Source organism: Eucyclogobius newberryi, unplaced genomic scaffold (genome assembly GCF_026437365.1).
Source record: "Eucyclogobius newberryi isolate DKJ021-1_F unplaced genomic scaffold, fEucNew1.0.hap1 SCAF_2, whole genome shotgun sequence".
In the NCBI taxonomy this organism is placed as follows: Eukaryota; Metazoa; Chordata; class Actinopteri; order Gobiiformes; family Gobiidae; genus Eucyclogobius; species Eucyclogobius newberryi.
In genome coordinates this window covers 31,758,722-31,784,404 of record NW_027315834.1, presented here as the reverse complement: position 1 = coordinate 31,784,404, position 25,683 = coordinate 31,758,722, and the positions used below count along the sequence as shown (strand labels likewise).

Below are 25,683 nucleotides of genomic sequence, written 5' to 3'. Positions count from 1 at the left end.
CCTGGTTTAGAGTATTAGTATCTTTAACTAATATCTAGAACTACACAGCCACGTCCATCAGCTTTAACCTGCAAATACTTTAACATGTGCCTTTAAAGATATGGACACCGTAAGATGAATGGGTGTATGGTGTATGGACAGTGGGACAGAATAATAAAAGACAGGCATTAATCTGCTGCTGGGGAGAGCTGATGTCTGCGGTATTATGGCAGACTACTAACATTTGTCACCACTGCATGTGTGGGGAGTGCAGAGTAATGCTAAAGCACTGTATGTGCAGCGCATACAGGATCATGGCTTTAGTCTGGACTGAACTGCAGTCTGAAAAAAATCCCTGAACTATGGTAGAAAATAGATGTGAGATGGTGTGCAAACCATGACAACTCTGCAATTTACCTTTGTACTGAGCCTGTAAAAATAAAGCAAATAAGCATGTACCTCGGCGCCCTTTACAGAACTCGAGTACACGGTCAGGTCTCCAATCAGTAATGTTTTTCTGTTTGGTCTCCTGAGCAAGATTGTACTGTAAAGTGAAAAGAAGGCCCTGTCCATAAAGGTACAAATAAAACATGTTTTTGCGTCAATCATAAATGAAGAAAGTTGTGTGACGTGTGCAACTGCTAATTCTGGTCAGGCCTTCCTTGGACAGTAGATATGATGTTGGAACTCAATGGAACTAAACCAAATTACTGTATTATCTGCAAAGCACTGAATAATAGGTGCAAAAGCTTGGGATTAATAGTCGTCAACTAATTACTTAGCTAGGACTATAAAATGAAACTATTATCAACACAGAGCAGTAATTCAAAACAGTGCATAAATATGTTTTTTGGTTTCCGTGAAGAACCTCCCCTTGAACACAATGCCTTGCTCGTGGACGGCACGTGGAGTAACTGCGTCTGCTGTCTTGGATCAGTCTTCTTGCGGATTGCAATTCAAGACTGCACGCAGAGCTCTGATGCTCTCTTGCCGTCTCAACTCACAGGTTATGGAAGCTGCGAGCCCATGTGTTCCGGCAAGAACTGTACTATTTATACAGGGAAAAAGCTTTAGAGAGTTGGGATGTCCAGTGAAAATAGAGCTCCAGATTAATTCCGTCTGTCTGCAACAACTCCGCAGAACTCCACATGCAGTCTGAGCGAGGGGTAGGTATTTTCCATCAAAACATACTCCGCAGCCTCATTCAAATTGATTAAAAATAAAAAAAAAATCTATGAATGCACATTTCATAATCTAGCAATGAAGAAGAATCAAGAGATTATTAGCAAAGTAATAAAAGTTGCAGCCCTAGAAGACTACAACGCAAACGGGGTAAGATCAGATTGCAGGGTAAGAAAAAAGAAGACTCTTGAGAAGATTCAAATAACTTCAGGCACAATAATTGTACTTCATAACAGTTCAAAGCAAACAAAAGTGCTCGTCAAAATGGCTCTAATAAATCCAATTCCCTGGTTAGATGAAGAATGACACCATCAACAATCTTGCATACACTTGGATACACTTTGCATTATGGCTCAGTAAGCACACTAACAATGTGGTCAAGGGCAAGCATAATAATGAATTGATCGTCCTCTGAGAGTGTCATAATGAATGTGAATCAGACTGTGGCGTGTGCTTTTAACAATCAATACGCCTATGAATTATCGCCACCTTCTTTTTGATTGATTAGGTTCATTTATTTTTAAGTAGCGCAAGATCAGTTAGTCTCATCCGTATTTTCCAAAAAGCCTGTGGAGAAGTTGAAGAGGTTAAAAGATAAGATGTTTTCGTTGGTGATACGTTCGTTTCTTTTTTTTTTTTTATTAATTTCCAGTGACTTGTCAATATTGCTGAAGTGTTACACATGCAGAGCAGGGGTTCGGTCCTGCATTAAGCTTTCATGAAAGTGAAAGTTAATTAGATATGATGACTGAACTCCTGGGATCGTAATTAGCCGAACTGCGTGACTGCTCTCCTGTAATTAAATGTCATTTTCTCTTAGTTCAGTGAGCCTGAAAAAAAAAAATAATAATAATAATAATTGGGCGGAAAGACGAAAAGAGGAGGAAGATGAGAAAGGAGAAGTAGAAGAGGAACCATGGCTAGGAAAATGTGAGGGGAAAAGAAAAGGAAAAAACAAAACAGGGAATTTAAAGAGTACACTATGAGAAAAGATTTGTAATTGTTTCAACGTGAGAAATTGGTAAAACGTAGGCCTATATACATTCAATTCAATTAGGCAAATCTAGGTAAAGCCCATTGATTGGTCTACTTGTCAATAATTATTAATATATAATTGGTTGTTTTCAGATTCTAGAACATCCCAGATGGGGGACATTGTACTTTTCCCTGAATTATCTAAAGGGTAAACTCACAATCATTGAACCTGATCATTTCTATTAGAGACTGGACCCTAGAACTCATTGCCCCCCATTTGTATTGAATAGTATTGGCCAATAGAATGAAGCGATACAAGACATAAATAGTGGACAGTTTCTAAAGGTTCACATAATTTATGTGGCGGGTAATTAAAGGTTTTATCCACTTTTGTGCGGTTATTGCTATTGTTTTAAGAAATGTACGACAATTTAACGTGTATGGTGGTCTCAAGTGGGAGTCCCTCGACCATCCGGCAGTTGGCAAGCAAGAATGACCAGTTTGAGCAGCCTTCCAGGTCATTCATCCAAGTTGGAGGAGAAAAAGGTCCCAGTTAACGGTTGCCTTGAAAGCTCCATTAGCAAAAGACGACCAAAATAAAAAAAAAGCTCAACAAACATAAAGGGTCAAAGAATGAAGGTGGTGACAAGGAGTGAATTGTCATGTTACAATATAAAAACATCAAAAAGGTGGGTACTGTGTGTCAGTGACAGATGTCACATGGATCGCCCCAGGACAAGAGGACAGCGGGGAGAAGGAGAGAGGGTTCAGCAGAGTGCTCCACAGGTCTGCTGTCCTGTGTGACGGAGGAGAAGTCAAAGCTGCAGGAACCTAACTATTGACTGACACCAGAGGACGAGCACAAAGGACAATCAACAAGAAACACCACAACAAGCTGCACTGCTGAGAGCTGCAGCAGTCCATGGACACACAGTTCATGAAGGCCTGTGTCGGAAAAAATATGTAAATTCAAAACAAAGTGTTTGATTACTATTAATTTAATACAAACCTAAATTATTTACAAAACAAAACAAAATCCCACGTAATTTTCTGCATTGAAAGTTGTATCTGTGTCATCTGTACTAAAAGATAATTTATGTTTAGAGTTGATTTTATTTATTTTTTAAATCCATTGTGGCCAATTGGGTAAATTGTCTTTTACAAGCCATTTAAGCATTGTTTAGATCCATTCAATGTATCGGTTAACAGTTTTTAACTTTGTTTTCATCTGTGTCAATTGTCAAAAGTATTGTATTTAATGTCACAAAGGGTTATGGGAAAATTGGACATGTGCTACCCCTGACAGAGAAAGTGTGTGAGGAGAACCTAATTATCTCTGACAGATGGAGAAGTTCTGAGAATGAATGTAATAAGAGTAAGAGTCTGGGTGTTTGCCTGAGAAAACGCCCTGTGGCTTCAAACAGAGACTGGTATTAGAAAAACTACACGTTATAAACCCAACTGTGTCTTTAACTCATTCAAAATGAGGGTTCTCCTCTGCACTGCAGTTTACAACTGTATATGCATCAAGTATCATATCAAAAATGCATATACCCGACTGTGTATTGTACAGGGCAGATTGTGGCTGCCATTCTGTGCCTGCTACATCCACTCTCCAACCAACCACACAATGACACTCAGTCATGGTGGCACAGAGGTTAGCTGGTCCTGGTCTCTTCTGGACAAGATATTACAATTCGTATTGTGTTTCCTTACACTACAGGTCTATGGAATTTTGTTAAGTGCATATGACAGGTTTATGTTTTTTTTTTTTTTTCAGATAACTGTGTTTGGTGGTAGTCATTGTGGTTAATATATCTCAAGTTTAACATCAGGACACATATTGAGCAAAAATTACTTTGAGTTTTTATTCATGTTGTAACATTGTTTCCTCATTAAAACATATCTTGAGTTGTATTAAACTTCATTCATGCTTCATTAAAACTATTGAACAAAGATTTGTGAAATCAGAGTGACTCAGGTCTCCTGCGCTTTTTTAAAGTCTATTCAGAAATGTCAGACTCGTTCTGAGCATTCCTGCTGTAAAATTGCATTCATTACAACTGCTTGCTCACATTTGCATGTGTGGGGACAGCTAGCTTTAGTTTATTTCCCCATGGTAGTTCTTTCTGCTGCAATTGAACGGTGTGCAAACCCCAATCATAATGAGAGAATGCGTTACTGAGCAAATGGTTTTCAAAATGCAAATTATTTTAAGTTCTAAAACATGACATGCTAAGGTAAAGTATTCAAGAATATGTTAAGAGGCAAATAATAATACAAATAATGTATTTTAAGTGACAATATTTGAAGAAATGTAGAGAAATGAGTGAAAGTGTTCTCAAAGTAATCCCTCTTATGTCATCAATACACACAATCCATTCATAATGCAATGACAATATGAGATAATCAACTTATGACATAGTATCTTGTAATTACAATATTGATTTAAAATGTGAGAGTACAAAGCTCTTCATTACAATAAGGCCAGTTGGGTCTTCTTGCTGTAGAGTTTGAATGTTCTCCTTGTGGTTGTATTGGCTTCCCTTGTTATATTGTCCAAGTGGATGGAGCGTCTTGCCCAAGGACTCGATGATAATCTGAACCTGCATTGTCCGGGGGACACATTGTCTTTGAATTTTAAGCTTCAAAATTCTGTGTATTTTATTACAATCAGACTCATATTCACAGAGAAATGAGTCTAATGAGGAAGTGAATCTAGACAAAACACAAAGACACACGTGGAGGGCGGACATGCGATAGTCGGGGGTCTGCAGTTTAGAACCCGCCATATCGAAATGAGACTTTATTGGCCTGTTCCGCGGGTCAAAATACAACCTGTGCATCACATCGACTATTTTATGTTACAACGTGGACACCTGCGGCTTATTGACAGGTGCTGCCCGTATATGTACCATTTATTTTTTCTTTGTAAATTTCATGTGCACGTTTTTTATTCAGGAGCGCTCTATAGCCATTTGTATATAATGCCTGCACACAACAATGCAAATAATCAAATACAATAATATAATACAAACTTTACTCAACTCTATATGCATTTGCTTTTCTTGGGAGTTTGACCCAAGAATGTTTAAATTAACCCACATACTAAACATCTCACATGTATATATGGCAAGGAAAATCAAATTTGTTTGTAGAGCACACTCACATTCATACATAAAGTAATTCAAACAATATGCTTTAAAATCCCAATACAAACAAATATTTATTTATTTTTTAAAACAGTGGCCAAGAAACCAACTATGGAATCCTGTATAATTGCCCTCTGCTCTGCTGATTGCGATGCCAGTGGCCGTCCCCTCCTGCCTGCCTGAGGGCACTTAAGGTGGCTAACGCTAATTCCACCTGAGCCTGTAATTACCTCATTAATTTGGTCTGACAGAGGAGGTCAGAACCCCAGTGTGATCCCCAGACTCCCAACATTGAAATGAGCCACTGATCAGGGAAGCCGTCACCCTAGCATCCCTTTAGTGACCTTACCAGTGTTAAACAAGGTTTATTGTGGAGATGGATTGGCATTTTCAGGCATCCTGGACCGGTATGTTCACTCTTAAATTGCAAAACATTACCACTGTGGTGGCACAAAGGAGCCAAAGAAAGCCACAAAAAAAACACTGTCAACTCAGAAGGGGCAATACCAGAGATTCTCAATATGGGCTGGGGCGGGTCCGTTTGGGTGGACGTAGGGCCGTGCCAAAGGGGGGTGTGAGACGTTTGGGGAAAAGTGTGCACATTACACCTGTTTTGAGTATTAGAAAAATGTCCAGTGTCAACAATCTTTAAATACGTGAGAGCAGCGGAGGGACAGCCTGCCTCTGTGCCCCTCTCACACATTTACTGCTGGTTTAGAATGAGTCACGCTGTAAAATGCGTCCTGTCCTTCCTCTGTCCCTCTGCATGCCTCTGTCCCTCCGCACACCTGTCTCTCTCCTCTGTTCCTCCGCTCAAGCCTGTCCTTCCTCTGTCCCTCTGCATGCCTCTGTCCCTCCTCTGTGCCTCCTGTCCCCCCTTTGTCCCTCCTCTGTGCCTCTGTCACTCCTCTGTCTGTCCTCTGTCCTCTGCATGCCTCTGCCCCTCCCCGTGCCTCTGTCCCTCCTTTGTCCCTCCCCTGTCCCCCCTTTGTCCCTTATCTGTGCCTCTGTCCCTGCTCTGTCCCTCTGCATGTCTCTGTCCCTCCTATGTCCCCCCTTTGTCCCTCCTCTGTGCCTCTGTCTGTCCTCTGTCCTCTGCATGCCTCTGCCCCTCCCCGTGCCTCTGTCCCTCCTCTGTCCCCCCTTTGTCCCTCCTCTGTCCCTCTGCATGCCTCTGTCCCTCCTCTGTCCCTCTGCATGCCTCTGTCCCTTCTCTGTCCCTCTGCATGCCTCTGCCCCTCCCCGTGCCTCTGTGCCTCCTCTGTCCCTCTGCATGCCTTTGTCCCTCCCTGTGCCTCTGTCCCTCCTCTGTCCCTCTGCATGCCTCTGTCCCTCCCCTGTCCCTCTGCATGCCTCTGCCCCTCCCCGTGCCTCTGTCCCTCCTTTGTCCCTCCCCTGTCCCCCCTTTGTCCCTTATCTGTGCCTCTGTCCCTGCTCTGTCCCTCTGTATGTCTCTGTCCCTCCTCTGTCCCCCCTTTGTCCCTCCTCTGTGCCTCTGTCACTCCTCTGTCTGTCCTCTGCATGCCTCTGCCCCTCCCCGTGCCTCTGTCCCTCCTCTGTGCCTCCTCTGTCCCCCCTTTGTCCCTCCTCTGTCCCTCTGCATGCCTCTGTCCCTCCTCTGTCCCTCTGCATGCCTCTGTCCCTCCCCTGTCCCTCTGCATGCCTCTGTCCCTCCCCGTGCCTCTGTCCCTTCTCTGTCCCTCTGCATGCCTCTGCCCCTCCCCGTGCCTCTGTGCCTCCTCTGTCCCTCTGCATGCCTTTGTCCCTCCCTGTGCCTCTGTCCCTCCTCTGTCCCTCTGCATGCCTCTGTCCCTCCCCTGTCCCTCTGCATGCCTCTGTCCCTCCCCATGCCTCTGTCCCTTCGCTGTCCCTCTGCATGCCTCTGTCCCTCCCTGTGCCTCTGTGCCTCCTCTGTCCCTCCTCTGTCCCTCTGCATGCCTCTGTCCCTCCCTGTGCCTCTGTGCCTCCTCTGTCCCTCTGCATGCCTCTGTCCCTCCCCGTGCCTCTGTGCCTCCTCTGTCCCTCCCTGTGCCTCTGTGCCTCCTCTGTCTCTCTGCATGCCTCTGTCCCTCCCTGTGCCTCTGTGCCTCCTCTGTCCCTCTGCATGCCTCTGTCCCTCCCCGTGCCGCTGTCCCTCCTCTGTCCCTCCGCACATGCCTGTCCCTCTGCACGCCTCTCGGCACGGCACAGAAAGCTGCCTGTGTGTGACGTGGTTGTGGACCCGCAATATTAAAAGTGATCCACAGTGACCGAGAGCAGGGCCGGCCCAAGCCTTCAGGGGGCCCTAAGCGAAAAAAATTTTGGGGGCCCCTCACCACGTCATCAGAATCAGTTTTATTGCCATTGTCAGTAAACAATTCACATATGGGAACTTTCTTCAACGCTAACAAAGCGCACCAAAACTCCAGGGCATCTGTTTGCCAGTTAGTTTATTCTCAACACCTCACAAGCTCAAATATTGATAACTTAAATCCCACAATGCAACTTGGTATTCCGCTGACATCACCTCTACTCCCTGAACAAATAACACACGTCCCAGATATGTTTTTGGGCGTATTTGTGGGCGTTAAGGGTTGACAGCCACATTAGCAGTTTAAATTAATGAACAGGGGGGGTCTGGGGGCCCTCCCCCAGAGATTTTCAGACCTTTTTTGGGTCTTCTGGTGCATTTTAATGTGGTCCAGCCGGCTAAAGTAAGAGTAAAATGTTGAGGTTGTAATGCTATAAAATGATGATGTGATGAAACTGCCAGGAGAAAATGACTAAAGCCAGTTATTAATACATTAGTGTACTTAATTACTCAATACAATATTGGCTATGAAAAATAATTATGATCAAATTGATTCATTTTAACTGAAAATGTAAAATTAATAGTTATCCTTACTAATTTATCTTTTACAGCTCCCAACTGTTCCTTCTTGCTAAAGTGACAAAACAAGTTATATTAAATTAAACAAATGGCATAAGCATTGCTTGATTAACAATTAACACTGATAAAACAGTGCAAACATGTTATTCCCAGAGAATGAACAGAACGAGAAGTGAAGGTCCAAACCTAGCTATAGTGAAGAGACTGCGTTTCTGCAGCTTTGCCACTTTTGTATGAAAATATATAGTATTATTCTATAACAGACGTAATCATAATATGTCTGGTTATTTTTCACTGACAATTAATTATAATTTATAACAAATAGTTTAATGATGCTTTTTAAATAAATTGAAATGTTTTATTGCTCTATTAAAAGTGAATTAGAATATAAATGTTTGTTCTGATCTGAACATCACACACTGGACATGAAACAATGCTGCGATGTGATTGGCTGATGGACCTGACGTGCATAAACCTTTACATTCCTCTCATTGCACTTTAAGAAGTCAAAGTAAAACAGACATCACGAGTCACGATTGATCTCACACATGGTGATGTGAGAGAGAGGGGACGCAAACTCAAACCCGCTCATCTCTAACTGAGGCTGCACAGGGGCCCGGGACAGGGGCCCGGGACAGGGGCCCGGGACAGGGGCCCGGGACAGGGGCCGCACACTGTTCACTCCAAAGTTTCACGTCAGAGGTTCTGGACGAGACGGCGCTCGTCCGGATCTCCGCCTCTTATGACCCGGGGCATAGACGCCCCTCACCGGCCTCACCTGCAGCTAACACTACGGGGCTGGTGTAAATGTGAAGCTTATTATCTTTCATTCAGACATATTATTGTGCGCGGGGCAGAGCTCTCGTCGCCTCCAGCCTGAGCGAACTAACGTGACAGACTCGTGCTGTTTCAAACAGCAGCATTAACCGTCTCTTTGTAAGAGAAGTTCAATACCTGGAAAGTGTTGTTGAGTTTTCAGTTTCTTTACATCGTCAAGAAGTTTCTTCTTTCGTTTTTCGGCACCAGGAGATATATTCTTCTGGACATGAGGACCACGCCGGGACCACGTTGTGTTGTGTTTATGTTTTGCTCTTCTGCTCGCGCACAATGAAGTTGACCAATCAACGCAGGTTTGGTGTCTTGGTTGCCAGATTGTCATTACAAATAAATGCGGTTTGTGCGTTATGTTACCGCTGTGTGCGCTGCCGCGCCAGCAGCGCTACTACACTAGTGGAGCACGCTGCGCTTGCACTTCGCATACGACGGGTTGCCAGATTGGGGGCCCTATTAACGCCTCGGGGCCCTACGCGGCTGCTTAGTTCGCTTATAGGCTGGGCCGGCCCTGACCGAGAGGTAACGAGAGGTAACGAGAGGTAACGAGAGGTAACGAGAGGTAACGAGAGGTAACGAGAGGTAACGCGAGTGGCGCTGCTCCCGTTACACACAAAACGTCCTGTGCGCAGGGCATCAAGTGCTCCAAAGGGCACCAACCTGACCAGGCAGTTTGGACTGAATTACATAATTATACTATTTGTGCTGCAGTTGCATATTTCTTTTATAATGAAATAGGGAGACTTAGGTAAGCATAGTCTGTCTTTAGTTTCTATCAAGTCAAACTAGGACTCAAGTGTCATCTCCCTCAACATATGAAGTTTGAGATGTGCAGCTACACAATCCACACTTCAAACAGACACAGGCAGATTAGAGGCACAGCTGGGAACTTCACATACATATTCTACAAACCACAAAGAGCAAAATGGTCCTAAGTGGTTCTCCAACTTTTCAGCACTGGGGCACTCCTTAAAGTACTTTTCCTAAGCTACACATGCCCTATCTCCATATGGACAAGATACTCATATTAAAACAACTTGGCCAACTTTCAAATAACACAAATAATACATTATAGAATAATGAATACAGTTTAATTAGGACAGTCCGTGGAACACAGAGACAAGGGACTGTCTCTAACGAAGGGATACGTCCCTGTATATGGTTGAACTGTGTATGATTCGTTCAATAGAGTTTTTAATTCAAAACAAAATGTTTTGACTTTTAGTTTTTCCATTTTACCCCGACTCACGGTTGCTGGACACCTCCACATCCCATATGGGGAACTCAGCCAAATGCTCAGGTGTTAGACACCTGGTACTGCACGGTCTGGGCCAGACTAGGCCGTGCAGACTTGCATGTGGTCAGTTTAGTTGAGTAGGAGCCGTGAAGAGCTTGCATTCACCCCCAGGGAATGGAACGTACGTCCACAGGCTTTTTCTGATCGTTTTGCTCTTCTGGCCAGTAATGTAAAGTTTTTGGCGTTCAACAGCGAGCGCACAACAAATATAATGATTTAACAGGTTTTCATGTATTGCAGATGAGGTCAAGAAGGATTTCCATTTTGCTTTAATCAAACATTTTCCCATTTACTGGTATTCTTGAGATGGCAACAGACAGACAAGGAAGCCAGAGAAATACAATAGCTTGAAGGCAGGCTGATGCTATCAAGACATTGAAGGAATGAGGCTTGCATTGGACAAAATGGTTTGTTTGTAGAGACCAGTGGGCCATCACACATGCCTAAATAGGATTAAAAAGCCAAAGGAAAGACAGGCAGAGATAGAGAATGGACAGGAGGAGATAGGAATAGGGCGTAAGAAAGAGGAGGTTTGTACCAGTGACTGACTCAGGCCTGGGAGAAGACATGACAATATCTCTAGGGAACACAGTACCACATACACTATATAAGCCCAGAGAAGATGGAAATAAAAAATAATGGGAAATTAAAAAAAAAAAAAGGAAAATAAATTGGATAATGTCTTCGAAACCTAAACCTTAAAGGAATAATGGAGGATTTTTTTTGCCAACTTGAGAGCTCAAGCGGATGTGCGCATGCGCACTCCCCCCGTGCAGAAGCACATAAAAGCCTTGCGGCTACACGTGCGTTTGTTTATTAGCGCGACAGATCGTATCGCATCTCTCGTCTCCGTAGATTTCTGTCTCTTCTGAGCCAGCTCGAATTGTCTTTCTCTGTCTTAATTTTGTCCAGGACTCTGAGGGAACTATATCATGATAGATCCATGCGCTTAGACACAGGGAAACGTGCTGCTCTTCTGGGGACGAGCCAGAACGAGGCTGCAGGTGAGCAGTAGGTGCGTTCTATGATTGACATGTGAATGAACTACTCAGCTGTCCACGCCACGAGGAAAGAGACTCAGATTTGGCTCCAAAAAATCCTCCATAATTCCTTTCATTTAAAATGTGTTTAAAGCATGCATCCTGAATAAAAAAAATACCAAACAATATTTTCAGCACATTAAATACTCTTTGCATAAATATAAGACTTTATGTAACTTAAATAGTGGCAAGTGAGTTTTGGAGATTCACTTTGCAAAAACTCCTGGTCCACCATCTGCTGTATGTCATCTGAATACTGCATTACTTTTGTGTACTTTCTTGCTTTGCAGTAATCGCCGCAGTGAAAACACTGAAAGACACTGGAGTTATGGTAGGGAGCGTGGCAGCTGGGGTCTACCACGTGTTTAAACTAGGTCAAAGTTCATAATTGCATCTACTCAGTGCAGATGTTGTTGCCACTGCGTGCACTGGGATATGCCTGTTTTAAATGGTAATTATATGTAAAATCATTGCACTCTGCCCAATGCAAAGTTCATTTGATTGCATGTAAGTGACGAGAGGAATTCGATATAGGATGGTCGCACATCGATACAGTAAGTATGCTTAACATGCAAACAGAAGGCCCATGTCTAATATGATTGTTTCTGCTCTGGAGGATGGGCTCCTGCATAAAGTCGCATTTGTGTTCATAAAACAGCTGCAATGTCAATGGAGTGTGTATGGATGTGTAAAAGATGCAGAGCAGAAACTACAGCACAGAAGTTGTGACCACATTTAAAAATCTGTGACTTGAGGCTATACAAAAAAGAACATTGTAAAACGTGATACATAGTACAAAAAATATTATTCATACATTGATAATGTAGATATATATTGTATGTATTGTGTTACTTTATATATTGTATGTATTGTGTTACTTTATTTGAGGATATAGTATAATTATCACAGACTGTTGTATTGATTAATCACTATGAAATGTTCAAATTAGGGCCCAACAAATACAGATTTTGGGGGGCCCATACAAAGTCAATATATAAAGAAGGTTGCCAATAGCCAATATTTTAACTGCTGATATCTTTAGTCATTTAAAATAAAAAGGTGATAGCAGTCAATTTTAAAAAGTGCGTCAGTCTCTATTTATTTTAAATGTGGTTTATTAAGGGCCCATTTACTGTTATTCTGCCTTTTAACAGTGAACTTTAAAAGGCTGAAATTTGTTTGCACTACTTTTTTTTTTTTTTAAATATCTTGTGTGTGAGCGTTGCGGTAATTAATATGCTTAAATTTTGACTATTAACCCGTCCTTTACCGACTCATTCACATGTCAATGTGAGTCCAGTAAACACAGATACAGACATGCACTTTACAGTAGCCAATGAGAGAACAGAGGCAATGTTTACAATGTTGTGGTAGCACTTCATGTGCTAAGCACTAACTAAAGTGATCGAAAGAAACAAAGCATCAAAATGGACACATTTACATTATTCACCGCTCAGACAGGCCACATCAGATCCCAACTCTTCACAAATAAGATTCATTTTCATCCTTCAAACTATTGTAGAGAATATAATCCAGCATGATGTTGTTGACAACAGCAGTAGCAGCGTATGGTAGCTGATGACAAACTTCTATCTTCTCCACACTTTAATGTCACTGGTGTGATCTGTGCTGTTAACTTTAACTTAAGTTTTATTTAAATCCAGCCCTGTCTTAGTCAGAGCCATGAATGGTCAGAGCGTACACAAAAAGGAGCGAAGAAAAATGACATAGGGCTAAATATTGGGACATTAATCTGTCAGAAATATGGATATGTTTTGTAGAGAATCTAAGCTTTAAAATCATGTATGGCCAAGGTGGAATCCTAGGCCAATATCAGATATTTCTCCCAGTGCCCATATTCGGCCCACTTTTGTCTCTGTGATGACATTAGTCCTTCTCCAGGCCTTTCTTGCAAGAACATTGCAGTATGTGCACCATACTCAGGTCTCTCTCTAGCCCCACTTTTCATCACATAAAACACAGTTTGTTTCTGTGATATTGGATCCAAGTTAACAGCAGGCTAAGCTAGCAAAGGGTGACAGGCACGTACCAATATTCCTCGGTACGTATGTTCCCCAGCACCGATGTTCTTTGGGGCCACTATGCCCCACACCGAAGAATTGGGGAACATCTGTACCGGGAAACATAGGTATGTGCGCATTTACAGAAGTTCCCTCAACTGACACAAAACAGTAAAACTCACGTAGCCCATGGTCGGTATTTGTCCAGTTGTTGTAGGTCTGTTGTCTTGAATCCCACACAATTATTGTGCATAAATGTATTGTTTTACAGCAGAACATAACAGCAGCATATCAAGCCACGTTGCCGGTCCAGTTGGCAGTAGATGCACGGGTGCAGACTGTGCATTTCCGCATTTATTTATCCGGACTCTCACATTTAGCACTTAATCCATAAAGTGTGTTCGTGCGTATAGGATTTTCAAACGATCCACAAACGGCAGTGCATTCGGAGAACGTTACGTAGAGGCTGTGTGCTGGAGTCTGGTCCATGCAGGTTTTGCCTTGAGTTTATTGGATTGAAGCGCCACACTGCACACACTTTGACTGCAGGAGACCGTTTCTGCAAACAATTACCAAGAATGGGTGGGTCTTTATTTACCCGTGCACAGTAAATATCCACTGTCCCTAACAAAGGTATCTGTCCCTCATCCTCTAGAACAGGGGTTGGCAACCCGCAGTTCCGGAGCCACATGCGACTCTTTAGCGCCCTCCTAGTGGCTCCCTGGAGCTTTCCAAAAATGTCTGGATATTAAACTAGACAGGGGGATATCTGTTGTTTTAATATGGTTAGTGTAAGAGGACAAACATGACGCAAACATTCTAAACGTTTTCCAATGCAGTAAAAATTTTATAATAAATACTAAATTTAAATGTAAAGTAATTTAAATTATAAAGAGGGAGCTGAGCTGAAAGGCAAAGCTCTCTATTTACCGGTCGGTCTACGTTCCTGCCCTCACCTATGGTCATGAGCTTTGGGTAGTGACCGAAAGAACAAGATTGCAGATACAAGCGGTCGAAATGAGTTTCCTCCGCCGTGTGGCTGGGCGCTCCCTTAGAGATAAGGTGAGGAGGTCGGCCACACTGGGGGAGCTCGATGTAGAGCCGCTGCTCCTCCACGTCGAGAGGAGCCAGCTGAGGTGGCTCGGGCATCTGTTCCGGAGGCCTCCTGGGCGCCTCCCTCGGGAGGTGTTTCAGGCATGTCCCACCGGGAAGAGGCCCCGGGGAAGACCCAGGACACGCTGGAGAGACTATGTCTCTCGGCTGGCCTGGGAACGCCTCGGGATCCCCCGGAGGAGGAAGTGTTTGGGGAGGAGGAAGTCTGGGAATCCCTGCTCAGACTGCTGCCCCCGCGACCCGGCCCCGGATAAGCGGCAGAAAATGGATGGATGGATGGAAATATTAAATTTCAACATTTCTATCAACGAAGATTTGCATCACAGCCTGCGACACTCGTTTCAGCGCAACGCACGTGGGCGGCGCAGTGCCGGGCAGGTGGCTGTTGTAAACAAACCGTAACGGAAGAAATGATGAGGATTCAAGGAAGAATGGACCGAATCATTTGCTTTCCAATGCAGAAGGATTGTCTGCATGTTTGCTTTGTCATGAGAAGTTGTCAAACAGAAAAAGAGTCATAAAGACATTTTCAGGATGACATGAAGGATTTTCCGCAAAGACAGTGAAGGAAAGCGACATTAAAATGGCAAGCATCATCACCAATCGTCAAATCAAGGACATTAATTCAGCTCCAGCATACTCAAGTGCCTGTGATGAGTCGTGTGACGTGATCGATATCGAACAGGCAGCGCTGTTATGCAGGTATGTGAACTTTGACGGACTGACTTTGAAGAAATGATCAAATATATATTTGCAGGCTGTGTTCAATTCCACTGTTGCCCAGATACGGGGGAAAAGAGAAGAGGATTGTATTACTATTAAGGTTTGAAGTGGACTGCGTTTTTTCTAATCCTCAAAATAAAAATGACACCAAAAATATGATTTCTTCATTGTATTTCTATATTTTCATCAATGCAAAAAATATGATGCATTAACATTGTAATGGAAGTTAAACTTAAAGCACCAATCGTATAGCAGAGTAGTCCTGTGGTGCGTCACTCTCTCCAGGGGGCGCTGCAGGGAAAATAAACATTAATCAGGAATGCTCATTATGTATTTGTAGTCTTGTAATTTTGATAGTAGGCTAATATAGCTATATACACTTACAGCAGGGGTGGGCAAACTGTTGCCCGTTTGTCTTTATATTCATAACAAAAAAAAATCTTTCTTTTTTGCCCTTAGGCATCTGTCTGCACGTGTATCCTTAATAAATATGACGTGGAATGAATTATATAATAGATTCAATAGCCTATATTTGACAGAAGAGTGATATTTTATTTGATATTTAATTTTTTTGATTTTTTTTTTTCACACCAATAATCGCGGGCCGGCCCTACGCTACTTGCCTGGATTCAAATATGGCCCTTGGAGGAAAATAATTGCCCACCCCTGACTTACAGCCTTTGTTCCCTTCATATAAGGCTTATATAAGGCTTTTAAATTTGTGCGGCTTCAGACAGATTTGTGTTTTGTTTTTTTGGTCTGTTTTGGCTCTTTGAACATCAAAGGTTGCTGGTCCCTGCTGTAGAACAACAATACACATCATTTTAAAGGCAGTGACATAAACTGACACGTACGCACCATCATCACCATCAAGCCATCTCATTCGGAGGTGACCTGACCCCCGAGCCATGTCCTGACGCATGACTGGCACGATACAGAGGTATGGGACCACATTTATCAGGAGTCCATATCATACCATATTTTTCCATTATAAGATGAAGATATGATATTTTATGCCTAATAAAATAATCTAGATAATCACATACAGCAGGACTGAACAACACGTGAGGACAATCGCTGGATGGGATTATTTTGGATATTTCTTTACAATTTACAAGTTTACAAGCAATGTTAGAGCCGCGTCATGGAGCTGTTGTTGTGTTGGCACAGGAATGGCGCACAGGAAAAGCACATCTAGAGCCGCGTCATTGAGCCTTCACGGTGTTGGCACAGGGTATAATATTTAGTAGTTAGTAGTATCCCATATTTCAGACGTGCAGTTTTTGAGGAGTGATGTTAGTCCCGAAATCCTCACGCCTCCACAAGTGTTGCGTTTCCCCCTGCGGCTGTGCGTATGTGACGGCTGCTTCTGCGATGCATGTCGTGTCAAGAGTAAAATCAAGCCCACACATCCAACAAACGCATGATTAATACATAAAATAATTACAAATGATTGCGCAACTTTGCAATATGCATATTGGACTGATTTTTATATCTATATATATCCATCCATCCATTTTCTACCGCTTGTTCCCTTTCGGGGCTCGCGGGTGACTGGAGCCTATCCCAGTGACTTCGGGCCTTAGGCAATATCTATATATATAATTAATTATTATATAATAATAATTAATTATATATAATAATTAATAAATTATATATCTATATATATAATTTTTAAAAATATGCACAATATGCATAATATGCATATTGTGCAGATTACCTGGACTTCATTGCAACGGAACTGAGATACTTTTACTCTAATTGCTTAAAACGCTGTGTTTTAAGGCGGTGCGCACCGGAGCAGACAGGAGCAATGCTAAGCTAACATGCTGCTTCAGTGCACTGAATCGGGTTATTTTTCGGCGTCTTGTTGGTACAAATTATATACTTATGTAGTATTTCTTGACCCGTAAGTTGTGTGGGTTGTGTTTTATGTCTGTTTTATGATGCATTAAGTAAGTTTTCGTGGCAAAACCTGGGTTTAGCTCCGGGCTGTGGGGCTAAGTTGGAAGCTAAACTTGCCATCAACCTGTTAGCTCCGTACCAACCGGTTATTTATCTTAACGAAAGGTATTTATATAATGTAAAGTCACAGCGCTATCTTTTGGACAATACAAAAACACTGTTGCTTGCTCTTTCATGGACACTTTATTGCTATTTCATTGAGATGTGCAAATGTTATTTAATATGTGTGTGCACTTCCTACACTGGATGTTTTATGCTGAATATCGTGTTGAACTTGGATTGCAATTTATACAACCATAGATTGTGAACCTTTCAGTATTTCAGTATATGAAACCATTGAACATCTGCAGATTGTACATTTTGTAAATATTGGATTAATTGTATGTTGGTAAACCTTCACTGTAAATATATAAGGCACAGCCACACTTTGATTCACTAGTTTGTATTATTGCTTACACGCACCTCCCTGAGTCAAACCTACCTTCTGATTTAGCCCAGTGGCATATTGACACACATGCTACATGTGGGTTGTGCTTTATGTGTTTGTTTTATGGTGCTGAATCAAAAGTAAATATTTAATTCAACTCCGACTTCTGGATGGTAAAGATGTGATTTGTTAACGTGAAAATAACTTTCACATTCTTGGATTAATACATTTTTATTATGTACAAAATCATCTGTGAATTCTGTTTATCGACAAATGGCAATAAACCCTATTCTGATTCATTGATGCTATTCGGGGCCTTTTGTAATCCAAGTATTTCCATTTTAATACAGTAACTAATTCTGATTCCAGTCCAGTTACCATCAATAACAACACTCCTCTTGAGTCTTCAGTGACAGCTGTAGGGGGAAGGTGGTGTCAGTGTGACAGGGGGGAGGGCTTATCTCAATGAGATGCAAATGAGCCCCCCTGTGACTCTGGGCTCACTCCGGTGAGAAACTTTGAGCCCCGTTTTCTCAGTGAACGGGTTTGAGAGTTGTATACATTCAAATGACCACAACTTACTCAAATATTATCAGATCTACATGAGAGAGACATCATTGGAAAGCTTTGAATTCACACTTTCAGAATCTGTGAATAACTCAAAATGTCTCCGGGTAGACATGTAACTGGTTTAGCCACGGTCAGACACATAAATATATATACAGAATAAGTATTTGTAGCTTGTTTGTATACATGTTTAATATACCATATGTATATATTAATTAACACAATATTGCCATATTGTTGTAGTGAGCTATGTATCATATCATGAAAGTATTAAGAATACTTTACTTGTATTTAAAGAGCAACAGTCACCTGTACAGCAAGGCTTCCAGAGTTAATGAACTCCTCAAGCTGTTTATCCACTGTTGGGAAGATAAATAATTTCTCGTTCCCAGGTTTAAAAGACATTAAATGAAGACAACACTAAATGAAGACAATTGACCAATATCGCACTATACTTTTTCTCATAAGCCGCAACATATTCTTAATACAAGTTGTGACAACTGGTACAACAGAACTTTTTTCTTATTCCAAAAAACAATATTAAGCTGATCCCAAACAAGACCCTCCAACTATGTTTTAAAAATACACAGAGAGAAAAGCTGGAGGCGACAGGAAATGTAATAGATGAGACGAAATTATTAGCTACATAGTGTAAAAACTTTTCTACTCAACTTTGCTAAACTGGGCCAAAATGAACACAAAGCAATAAATCACACCAATTTGTAATATATATCCTGATAGTTGATACTACTGTGAAATCCTGCTTTTTCCATAACCTTGAAATACACCAGAGAGGCAGCTTACAGTCCAGTAAATCAAGAGAGAGAGGGGGGAGAGGTATTACGTTTGCGCTGGTGGTCACAAACGGCCAAAAAATGAGGCGAAATGTGGTGATATGCTGCACAGGACTGGACATATGGAGAAAGCTATGTCCATTAGTGATAAGTGAGTTTTGCCTTGAACCCTTCGCCCTTGTAATAAGAGTTGATACCTACTTGTGACATATGACTGGCTCTGAAATTGCCTGGGGGCCAAGATAGCATCCATGCATCCGATGAGGGGATAGCAGATTTGAGCAATGAAGAAACCCCATGGTCTAGGGTCACTTAGATAGTATATCAGTGGAGATATGGATGTTGTGAGGCCACAGGGGTAGGGCCGTCAGACAAACTGGGATTGCAGGGGTCAGGGATGGATAGACGAAGAGAGGGATGGGAGCATAAAATAAAACTGATTCAACAAAAAAACAAAAAAATGTATTTAGCGTATTTCTTCAAATAGAACAAAACACTTAATTATGAAGGAAGGTTTAAAACGTCCGACAGAGATGGACAATGTTTGTTTCACTGAAAGACATTCATTAATGTCAGTTTTATTGTTTGTCTGTTTCAATGATTTGTTAGACAATTATATATATACTCAATAAATCAACAAAATTCTATGTTTATATTGTGAGGCAAATGCAATTATGACATTGGACTTAACTCCATCCATCCATCTTCTGCCGCTTTATCCGGGGCCGGGTCGCGGGGGCAGCAGTCTGAGCAGGGACTCCCAGACTTCCTTCTCCCCAGACACTTCCTCTAACTCCTCCGGGGGGATCCCGAGGCGTTCCCAGGCCAGCCGAGAGACATAGTCTCTCCAGCGTGTCCTGGGTCTTCCCCGGGGCCTCTTCCCGGTGGGACATGCCTGAAACACCTCCCGAGGGAGGCGCCCAGGAGGCATCCGGAACAGATGCCCGAGCCACCTCAGCTGGCTCCTCTCGACGTGGAGGAGCAGCGGCTCTACTCCGAGCTCCCCCCGTGTGGCCGAGCTCCTCACCTTATCTCTAAGGGAGCGCCCAGCCACACGGCGGAGGAAACTCATTTTGACCGCTTGTATCCGCGATCTTGTTCTTTCGGTCACTACCCAAAGCTCATGACCATAGGTGAGGGTAGGAACGTAGACCGACCGGTAAATAGAGAGCTTTGCCTTTCGGCTCAGCTCCCTCTTCACCACAACAGTCCGATGCAGCGACTGCATCACTGCAGCCGCTGCACCGATCCGCCTGTCGATCTCACGCTCCATCCTTCCCTCACTCGTGAACAAGACCCCGAGATACTTGAACTCCTCCACTTGGGGCAAGGACACCCCCCCACCCACCCGGAGAGGGCAAGCCACCTTTTTCCGGTCGAGAACCATGGCCTCGGATTTGGAGGTGCTGATTCTCATCCCAGCCGCTTCACACTCGGCTGCAAACCGTCCCAGTGCATGTTGCAGGTCCGGGTTTGATGGAGCCATCAGGACAACATCGTCTGCAAACAGCAGAGATGAGATCCTGTGGTCCCCAAACCGGACACACTCCGACCCCCGACTGCGCCTAGAAATTCTGTCCATAAAAATTATGAACAGAACTGGTGACAAAGGGCAGCCCTGGCGGAGTCCAACATGCACTGGGAACAGGTCTGGCTTACTGCCGGCAATGCGAACACAGCTCCTGCTCCGGTCATACAGGGACCGGACAGCCCTGAGCAAAGGGCCCCGGACCCCGTACTCCCGAAGCACCCCCCAAAGGACACCCCGAGGGACACGGTCGAAAGCCTTCTCCAGATCCACAAAGCACATGTGGACTGGTTGGGCAAACTCCCATGAACCCTCGAGCACCCGATGGAGGGTATAGAGCTGGTCCAGTGTTCCACGACCGGGACGAAAACCACTCTGCTCCTCCTGAATCCGAGGTTCGACTATCGGTCGGATTCTCCTCTCCAGTACCTTGGAATAGACCTTACCTGGGAGGCTGAGGAGTGTGATCCCTCTGTAGTTGGAACACACCCTCCGGTCCCCCTTCTTGAACAGAGGGACCATCACCCCGGTCTGCCAGTCCAGAGGCACGGTCCCCGAACGCCACGCGATGTTGCAGAGACGTGTCAACCAAGACAGTCCTACAACATCCAGATACTTTAGGTACTCAGGGCGGATCTCATCCACCCCCGGAGCCCTGCCACCGAGGAGTTTGCGAACAACCTCAGTGACTTCAGCTTGGGTGATGGATGAGCCAGCTTCCGAGTCCCCGGTCTCTACTTCCTCTTCGGAAGACGTGACTGAGGGATTAAGGAGATCCTCAAAGTATTCCTTCCACCGTCCGACGACATCCCCAGTCGAGGTCAGCAGGCCTCCACCCGCACCGTAAACGGTGTTGGTGAGACACTGCTTCCCCCTCCTGAGGCGCCGGACGGTTTGCCAGAATTTCTTTGGTGCCGACCGATAGTCCTCCTCCATGGCCTCCCCGACCTTCTCCCAGGCCCGGGTTTTTGCCTCTGCGACAGCACGAGCCGCGCTCGCTTGGCCTGCCGATACCCCTCGATGACCTCCGGAGACCTACAAGCCAGAGTGGCCTGATAGGCCTCCTTCTTCAGTCTGACGGCATCCCTTACTTCCGGTGTCCACCACCGGGTTCGGGGGTTGCCGCCACGACAGGCACCGGAGACCTTGCGACCACAGCTCCGAGCAGCCGCATCAACAATGGAGGCGGAGAACATGGTCCACTCGGACTCAATGTCCCCAGCCTCCCCCGGGACATGGGAGAAGCTCTCCCGGAGGTGCGAGTTGAATACCCTACTGACAGAGGGCTCCACTAGATGTTCCCAACAGACCCTCACAATGCGCTTGGGTCTGCCAAGTCTGTCCGGCTTCCTCCTCCGCCAGCGGATCCAACTCACCACCAGGTGGTGATCAGTTGACAACTCTGCCCCTCTCTTCACCCGAGTGTCCAAGACACGCGGCCGGAGGTCTGATGACACGACAACAAAGTCGATCATTGACCTCCGGCCTAGGGTGTCCTGGTGCCATGTGCACTGATGAACACCCTTGTGCTTGAACATGGTGTTCGTTATGGACAATCCGTGGCTAGCACAGAAGTCCAATAACTGAACACCGCTCGGGTTCAGATCGGGGAAGCCATTCTTCCCGATCACCCCTCTCCAGGTGTCACTGTCATTGCCCACGTGGGCGTTGAAGTCCCCCAGTAGAACAACGGAGTCCCCAGTCGGTGCACTGTCCAGTACCCCTCCCAAGGACTCCAAGAAGGCCGGGTACTCTGCACTGCTGTTCGGCCCGTAGGCCGCCACAATAGTGAGAGACCTGTCCCCCACCCGAAGGCGGAGGGACGCGACCCTCTCGTTCACCGGGGTAAACTCCAACACGTGGCGGCTGAGCTGAGGGGCTATCAGCAAGCCCACACCAGCCCGCCGCCTCTCCCCGCGGGCAACACCAGAGAAGTGGAGCGTCCAGCCCCTCTCGAGGAGATGGGTTCCAGAGACCAAACTGTGCGTGGAGGTGAGGCCGACTATATCTAGTCGGTATCGCTCCACCTCCCGCACAAGCTCAGGCTCTTTCCCCCCCAGCGAGGTGACATTCCATGTCCCCAGAGTTAGTCTCTGTGTCTGGAGATCTGGTCGCCGAGGCCCCTGCCGTCGACTGCCGCCCAGATCTCTGTGATAAAACGTGAATATATGAGTATATTTCTGTGATGTATTTTATCTGCATAATAGTGATATTTTATCTGCATCATTAGTCTAAGAGAAGAACGGGTGTGTGACAGCATTTGTTTGTGAAGGGGTCGTAAAGATGGGCCAAAGAATGTTGCCCGAGGGGGGGGAGTTGCACCCCCCCTTGCAGGCTTTATCTCTACGGAAAAATACCAAGTGCCTTGATGTGAGGCTGACCAATGAGAAATGTGACCCGCCTATTCCAGAATATCTAATAAAACCAACCAGCATGGGAAAAAACGGGGTGAGACGCGGGGGTGAGACGCAGGAGGGTCAGCCAGGCTCCTTACAACGGCTTGGCTGACACAGTCCCCGCGTTTTCTCCCATGCATGCCACACAAATGTCTGATGTTTCTGTGTCGTTTCATATTCTAGGTTGAATTGTGTTCTCTATGTCTTACGGAATAGCATCGGTGTATGTCTAATTCCATGACATTTTCTGGTCCTTCGAGCCGGATGACAAGCAGCCCCTTCGCGGAGATTGACCGGTGAATCGGTGAAGTCTGTGCACAGCTAAAGGAAGTCCACTTTTCCCGTGGCCGCCCATCGCACCTCAGTCTCCGCGAGGAGAGCGCGTCGTTTCGAAGCAGCAGGAGAACACAGGCGACGAAGAAGGTCAGACAAAAATTTTGTGTGTGAAAAAGAGTTAGCCATAAAACGTTTTTATGCATTAGTTTGATATTTACTGGAAAAATATTGTAGGCTTATGGACGAGATAAGTTTCTCACATAAAGCAAGGCAGTTAGGTATTACTGAGGAAATACCCAGTTTCATATTACTGAGGAAATACGCAGTTTAGGTATTACTGAGGAAATACCCAGTTTAGGTATTACTGAGGAAATACCCAGTTTAATATTACTGAGGAAATATGTGTGAATGTAAGCGCTGTGCACGAGCGAAGTAAGTAAGAGAGAAGTGTGAATGTGTGAATGAGGATTAATAAGTGATTAACTAACAAGTGTGAATCACAATTAATCATACAAGGGTCACAAGGCGTTATTCTGAGAGATCTAAAATTTGCAGTCACGGGTGAATCTTTAAACACCTAGCATTATCTCCGGTGGAAAATCAATAAGAAATTCTACTAGAAGCTTGAGATATGACGTGTCTGTAAAGCAAGTAGCATTTCTCTCAGACGACCGAGACCAAATAATGCCAAAATTATCACCCCAAACTGTAAAAAGACAAAGGAAAAGTCATAAGAGGATTTTGGAGGGAGACTTCCAGGGTGCTCAGATGACGTGGCAGAGAGGGGGAGATAAGGGGGGTCAACAAGGCAGGAGAACGGGAAAGCAGTTCAGAGGACGCTCTGAACTGATGAAATAAGTAAAACTAAACTCAGCTGGTTTTAAATTTTAGTATTTGAGAGCTCTGTAGAACAACTTAAGGGTTTTGTTTGATTGACAACAGTCAATTATAAAGATTTTATTAAATTTGATAAGAGATGAAGATGAATTCAGATTTTCATAGATGGCCAATTTTTTGGGGAATGTGATCACAGACAGGACACTTCCTGTCCCCGACATAGAAGACAAAAGTTGTGTTTTTACGGTATCGTGTTTTTTGTGTGCACCAAACAAAGCCACGTTTTGTTTTGTTTTATTTTTGGACTTGACAAAATTATCTTTTGGACTTATTATGTAACCATAATGCATGACTAGATGAAAGTACAGGACGAAAAGACAGAAGGGTTTTTAAATTTAGGATCAAATGCAGGCACAGGCCTGGAAGTGATAATATGGGTAAATGGGTGACTGCTGAAGTTTTTGGACATAGGAGTAGAATGGGTAGTAAGTAAAGTGATAGTAAAAGTTATATCAGTAACTTATTTATTTGTATTATCATGAGGAAACCTCGTATTGCATGTAGACGTAAGTGAGGGAATAAGTTAAATAGTGACGTCCAATGCCCTCCCAGGAAAGACATGAATGGGTCATTAACTAAAGGCAAACGACACCAAGTCATAAAAGATAGTCAGAGATAAGGGGATATTGACTGGCAAAGAATCTGGAGGACTCAGGATGGAGCAGATGTTGTTATCTTTGCGTATCAACAGCAACACCTCAGGGGGGGTTGATTGATGGGTAATAGGAAAAGTTAAAATTAACAGGGAAAGAATTTGACATTCTAAAGTAAATACCTGAAGGATTGTTGAGATTCAATCAAGAATTGAATAGATTTAAATAAGACAATATCATCTAAAATTAGACGCTATAGAAGTTATGAAAACCAGTGATAACAGGACTTAAACATTATAGGACTCAGGTGGGAGCCAAGAGGGGTTAGACTACAGGAAGGGCCTGGGGGGAGTAGAATAAATTTTATGAGACCCGCAGATTACCTGAAGATAGTGAAAACTAAACAGGGGGATGGGTAATCAATACATGAGTTTAGAAGCAGAATGACAGGGACATTATGAAGGATAACAGGGGAATCCCAGGGGATGCAGTGTCTGATAGTTATATCAGAAGCAATTAGAAAGTAAAAGCAGGTTACAAGTGAGGGTAAGAGTAAGTGAAAAGAGAAAGAAAAAGCAGGTTTAGAAATTTGGAAATGGGTGTTTCCTCCGTTGCGAGAGGAAGACATAGAGAGAGACAAGGGGAAAAAAGGGTTGATACAAAATGATGTGCCTTATAACCAAGGGGAAGGTTTAGGATCATTTTGATTTGTTAATACACATATAGACTTGCTAGAACAAACTAATACACAATGTTTGTAAAGCACCACATGAGCAGGTGTGAGAGATCGAGTTTGAAACTCACCTGAAGCACATATAGAAGATAAGAACATATTACATTAGATGGGTGATTTTATTCAGGCCACACCCACAGAGGAGATGTGAAATTTGATGTTAATACTCTAAGTTGTGAACTGACCCTTATGGCCAGCTCAACGGGGGAATTATTGAGATAATTATTATTGTTTGATGTATTTGAATCACACACACACACATACATACATACATACATACATACATATGCGCGCACACACGTGGACACCAGACTTTTAGAGGTTG

General features: G+C 43.9%; 1 long non-coding RNA gene across 1 annotated transcript in view; it reads right to left on the bottom strand.

Moving 5' to 3' along the window:
- Positions 1 to 4,609: 4,609 nt before the first annotated feature.
- LOC140367101 (uncharacterized) overlaps positions 4,610 to 25,683 on the bottom strand; it is an 87,964-nt gene continuing 66,890 nt past the window's right edge. Inside the window, exon 3 of the long non-coding RNA XR_011928103.1 lies at positions 4,610 to 4,742. This is a non-coding gene — a long non-coding RNA (uncharacterized lncRNA). The remainder of the gene's footprint in view (positions 4,743 to 25,683) is intronic.